Below are 6278 nucleotides of genomic sequence, written 5' to 3' on the forward strand. Positions count from 1 at the left end.
GTTAAATTTTGACTTTGAGTTTCTAGACATTTTAAGCATACCCTTGAATCAAGATGTTACTTTTTGAAATTGATTTTGGTTAATGTGCCTTGGTAAGCCATTATGTAGTCCCGAGTCCCCTCTTGACTTCTTCTATTTGACTTCCTTGTTTTTGACTGGTCACACAATTTCCATTTTTGCTCTCTCTATGAAAACTTAGGCAAATCTCAAATAATTTTGTTATTAGGCAACTACAAAATGCATACCATCCAGTGTTCACTCAAGAGTACTTTCTGATTCTGATCCTTTTAATTTGCTTTAGGGTGTTTAATGTAACTTTTATTACATAGAAGATAATTGTAAATGGCCCCAAATCTGTGAATGTCACATAAACACCAGATGGTCAGAGCATGGGGGAAAATAGGGACTGCTCTAGGAAGCTAGTCTAGACTAACACTTATTAACTGCATTTTTGTGTTTCTTTTAGTTCAGTTGTATCAAATTCCCAATTTTTGTGTGCTATGGAAAAACACAATTTGGAGTAATATCAATGATGGCCAATTACTGTGGAATTTTAGCTTTTTCTACGTAACTATGTACTAATAAGAGAAACAAGAGAAAACATTGAGAATTGGTAAAAGAGAAGGAAAGAAGAGAAAGGGAGAGAAGAAAAGACTATGCTAATGAAGATAATCTGCTTGAATTATGAAATATGGCCCAAACTAACCATCTGAGAGTGCAGTTAGCTTCTGAAATCTGTAGAGAATGTACCAAGAACTTTACTTCTTTTTCTTTTTTTCCACAAATAGCACTTTTAATTTGACACTAAGTGAAGTCTGAACTTTAAACAGATTCTTGGACTGGTGGTTCATATCCATCAGCTCATTCAACGTTAGCACCTGTCTCATCCCCAGTGGCTTTTCCAGAACTACTGCCTTCACCATGAAGCTCCATGAGCTTTCCCAGTTCAAACTTGGGCTTCTTCAGCATTTTTACTTTTCTAACGAAGACATCATGGAGAAGATAAACAGATTGGCAAGCCTTTTCTATGTCTTTTCCAATGCTGTCTGGAATCAATTTATTGACCACTTCTTTCAAGTCATCTGTCTGCACCTCTCGGGTCATGATTTCCATCATCTTCTTCCGGATTTGTCGGACCTGTTGGTGCTGAGCATAAGAGGTCTTCCGTATCTGATTGTTGCGTTTTTTAGTAAAACCAACACAGAACAGATGAAACAAGTAACCATTGGTAGTCTTGACATCAACATGAGCTTCAATCATTATCTGCCACTTTTTGACCATGGAACACATTTTGTCCTGGGTAAGATCCATGCCATGGGAGTTAGTCAGGCAGTTTTTGCCCTGAACATCTTCAGTAATCAGCTTGAATTTTCTAAATGCAACTTCATCATTCTGCAAATCAGCAAGACTCACTTCAAACACACAACCCTTGAGACCATCAGATGCAATTTTGGTTCCTTGGGTCCTGGTGACGAGCGTCTTTCCAATATTTCTTACATTGAACATAGCAGGTGCTTTCACATCATCCCAATCTTTCTTAGAAAATGGATCAACGACTTTCTTCTTGGCTCCCTTTTTGCCGCCTTTCGCCTTTCGTAAGGCGCTTGTTCTTGCCAACCGCCATGGTGCTGATCAGAGAGCCGAAAGGCGGAACTTTACTTCTTACTTGAAGATGAAGCTAATTCTTCATAAGATGTGTTCCACGTGTGACATCTAGGATTGCAAATTAGAGTTAGAATGTGCTGGCCATGTGTGGGTTAATGGTGAGATGCCCCCAAAGCACCTTAACTCAAAATTATTTTTTAAACTTAGAACCAAATCTATAGAAGATTAAATCATTGCTCATTATGGAGTGTCCATTTGCAGGCACACGCTGAGACAATCAATAAGCTTTACTAGATCCTTATAGGAGAAGGTACTCCCTGGGCTTCTGCCTGGGCCAAGACGGCAGGCAAGCATGTGTCCCTCTCTATAGTAGTGAAGACAGCTGGTGAGGAAGCCTTATATATTAGTGATACTTTATGTTTTGAGGGTATCCTATTATGTCTTATTATCCTACTCTTACAAAATTCTTTTCTGCTTGAAAATCCCAATTTTTGAAATTTCCTTGAATACGTTATTTTTTTTCAGACCTTTTAGACACATGAAATTACTGTAAAACTTCTCCAGTGTCTCCAAGCCATCATTAAATTCTGGCCAAGATGTACTTCAATGTGACTGATTCCATCAAATAATGCATTTGAATTTCATTCAGGGTAGGTCTGAGATATAAGAGGTAATTATTATCTCAATTGTTTAAAAAGTGTGACTGAAGATTTTATTTGAACACAGGAATGTAGAGATTGTGTTTTTTATTTAGCTAAATAATTGAATCTTATCAGCTAAAGCAGACAACTTTCATTTGAAAAATAAAAACACAAAAATAAAAATCAATCTGTCCTTTAATCTTCAAAATGCCATGTGACTGCCATTATCTTTTATGACTTTTTTAAAAACACATTGGTCAGATTATTTTTGCTATAGTGGAACAATAGGGTTTAATAGAGTACCGCAACTTTTTTTTCAGCCATGGACAGTTCTTTTCTGTTTCTTAATTGTAAAATTTAAATAACATCATAAAAATTTAATTATCCATAATGCCAGAAATCTAGCAAGGCTATTTCCAATTTTGCATCTCCTTTCTGATCTTTGGCAGAAGCATTTAGTGGGCACAGAAACATGGCTTAAATCCTTATTAGCCTGCTATGACAAAGAAAGTTTGAAAAAGGAAATCAAGAAAAAGTAATAGAGTGAAAGGTTTACTGTTTTCAGCAGGGCAATCTTCCCAAAAGCAATTCCTTCTGGCCCCAAATCAAAGGGGACTAGATAAGCAGTCCCTCCCACTGCCCTGGGAAAAGTGCAGAGCAGATTGATTTTGCAATCTACTCAGAAATGACTGTGGGAATCATGAGATTGGAATTGTGGTCAAGGTGAGGTCAGTCATGGGTCATTCATTCATTCCTTCATGCAAAGCTTTGTCGAGTACAGACTACATGCCATGCTTTTGCTTTTGGGAAGGCACAAGTGTATAAAATGCAGTTTCTGACTTTGCAAATTTCATAGCTTATTGGAAGATGCTGATGTGCAGGTACGTAAAAAATACATCAAGCCTATAACAGAAGGATCAGTAGAGTTTGTTTGGAGCAAAGGGAATGGACAATTCAAATTGATCATGAAATTTGGAAAGTTCTTCAACAGAAAAACTCTAGGTGGCTCCTGAAGAATATATGTAGACTGCAAAGGAACAGGTGAAATGAAGGAGAGAAGAGAGGAGCATTTCAAGGTATTACGTTAGATTAGTTCTTGGGTGGCAACTTGTCAGGGCTCACACTTAAAATCAGAAAGAGACATCATAGTAGCTGCCATTTAGTTTTGACTGTGTCAGACACTGTGTTTACTGCTTTACTGCATCATCTCGTTAATTTCCACCACAACCATTTTGAGTTAGATGTTATTCTCATTTTAATAATGAGGAAACCAAACCTAGAGAGGTTAAGTAATTAGCTTAAGGTCACAAAAATTTGAATACATATTTGTCGGATGCCCTGTGATCAATGACAACATTCAGTCCAGCTATGCAGTTTTGAGATTATGAGAAAATCTAAAACCAGTCTCCAGGCTTGCGCCTGTAATCCTAGCACTTTGGGATCCGGAGGCAGGAGGATTGCCGATTGCCTGAGTTCAGGAGTTCGAGAGCAGCCTGGGCAACACAGTGAAACCCCACCTCTACTAAAAAAAAAAAAAAAAAAAAAAAATTAGCCAGCGTAGCAGCGTTTGCCTGTAGTCTCAGCTACTCGGGACACTGAGGTAGGAGAATTGCTTGAACCTGGGAGGCGGAGGGAGGTTGCTGTGAGCTGAGATCAAGATACTGCACTCCAGCCTGGGCAACAGAATGAGACTCTGTCGCTATAAAAAACAAAAAAATGTATTTTGCTACAGAGGGATTTTTTAAAAGACCAAAGGTTTTTTTTTAAACAAATTCATATTTTGCTAATATGAAGGCATTAAAACAGTAACAGAACGATGTATGAAAAAATGAATGACACTGGGATAATGTTGATATTCGAAATGGCTAGATAATTGGGGCGTGTTAAATGCAACAACGGTCAATAATCACAAAATGTTAAGGTTAGAGCAAGATCAGTCAATGGCTAAACAGAATGAACGGTTTCATAGGACTATTTCTGATTATTATTGTTTTTGTTTTGTAAATGGGGACATACTGGTAAGAATGGAAGAAAGAGAAAATAACATGCATGATGCTGAGAAAAGACATACAGCTTTCAGTTGAAAAGAAAAGAACACATAACTGAACTCAGAACTGGGTGCGTCCAAGAATGGTTAAACCAATGACTTTGAGAATTTGTTGAAGGTGTGTAAACCATCAAAGGGGTTCAATGTAGGCTCAAAGGAGGCATTTCGTTTTGACTTTGCTGGCTAGGTAGATTTTTTTTTTCAGTCTGCTAAAAGGCAAGTTATATATGCAGTGGTTACTTAATCTGGCACTTTAGTAAGATTCACTTATTAAGGTCCAGGGCCAAAGGAACTTTAGATTGCCTTCAGTTATAATTTAAATGAGACATCGCCCTCTAGAGGTCTTCTAAGAAAACTGACCTGACCAAGATCTAGATTCAGGTGAGACAATAAAGTAAATTCAAAACATAAAACACCATTGCATTGAACATACATCGGTTAAATTGCTTATTTGTGTTCCAGTATCCCCTTAAATTTGCTGTTAGCAAATGCAGTAAAAATATCTTTAAAATACTCTGGTTCTCCATACATTTTCAAAAATTGTTTTGCTACAGAGGGATTTTTTAAAAGATCAAAGGTTTTTTTTTTTTTTTTTTTTTTGGGACGGAGTCTCGCTCTGTCGCCCAGGCTGGAGTGCAGTGGCCGGATCTCAGCTCACTGCAAGCTCCGCCTCCCGGGTTCACGCCATTCTCCCGCCTCAGCCTCCCGAGTAGCTGGGACTACAGGCGCCGCCACCTCGCCCTATTTTTATTTTTATTTTTTTAACAAATTCATATTTTGCTAATATGAAGGCATAAAACAGTAACACAGAATGATGTATGAAAAAATGAATTGCACTGGGATAATGTTGATATTCGAAATGGCTAGATAATTGGGGGGTGTTAAATGCAATAGTTCTTTCTTTTTAAGATAGTCACTTTTTGTCCTTTGCTGTTTTTCCCTAAAATAAGTACAAAATCCATTTAGGCCAATCAATTTTGTGTTTATTAAGCGAACACAAGTCTTTACAGCCATATTTCAATTATCTGTGCTCCAAGAGATTAAGCGATTATGGGAACATAGTTCTCTTTGAAACACAGCTATTCTTAATAAGAAGTCATAGGCCAATTTATTTATCACACAATTGTCTTGAAATATTGAGTATTTCTCGTGGAGAAAAAGGAATACGGTATCGATGCATTGATGGTAACCAAAAAGTAGGGTTGAGAATGTGAGTGTGGGGTAGGCATTGAATTACAAAGAGATTTTTATTTAACATCAAATCTAGTATTTGATTTTTTCCCAAAACTTCCTCCTTCTTTCTTTCATCTCCTTGAAGATAAAATTAGATGTTTTTTTCTTGCTGTATGTGTTAGTCCTCAATTGGTTCACTATATCCTTGGCTCCAGGTGACTTGAAATCTTACTTCACGCACTTTCCTTAATCTCCAGTAATCTTTAGTTTGTCAGTGTTCAACTCTCATTTTTCAACATCATGAAGTGCTTCTCGAATAATCACTCTTAAATGGGGGAGGATGGTGCAGGAAGACAAATCTTTGAGTGAAGATCATCAGATGAATCTGGATACTTCCATCTTCACTTTTCTGCCTAAAATTCATAACCAGGAAGGTAAATATTTATACTTTGATTTACTAATTCATTCAATCATCACCCACTCACCCATTTATTCACTCACACAACACTCATGCTTTCAGCAACTATTATGTGCTAGACACTAAGTGAAAGCTAATATTAAACCTGGTGGCAGGGATTAATGCCACATTTTATCATCTGGTATTATTAATCACTGGTGAGATATCATCCCTGCCCAGTGCCCCTTTAATGTCTTCCTTGCTCCTTCCTGATCTCTTTTTCCTTGAACATGTTAGGCTCTTTGAGATTAGGATAGAAACCGTTCAGTGAGGATATGATGGAAATCTGAGAACTCTTTTACAAATGGAAACTCTAACCTAACCTATACTGCCAGCACCTCTATGAGATCTGGAC

At 37.4% G+C, this 6278-nt stretch overlaps 1 pseudogene across 1 annotated transcript; it reads right to left on the bottom strand.

The window, feature by feature from the left end:
- Positions 1-861: 861 nt before the first annotated feature.
- LOC111547370 lies at positions 862-1624 on the bottom strand (annotated as a pseudogene). The gene has a single exon (XR_002733114.1). The product of XR_002733114.1 is annotated as a 40S ribosomal protein S3a pseudogene (transcript).
- Positions 1625-6278: the final 4654 nt, after the last annotated feature.

The sequence above is a fragment of the Piliocolobus tephrosceles genome, chromosome 7 (genome assembly GCF_002776525.5).
Source record: "Piliocolobus tephrosceles isolate RC106 chromosome 7, ASM277652v3, whole genome shotgun sequence".
In the NCBI taxonomy this organism is placed as follows: Eukaryota; Metazoa; Chordata; class Mammalia; order Primates; family Cercopithecidae; genus Piliocolobus; species Piliocolobus tephrosceles.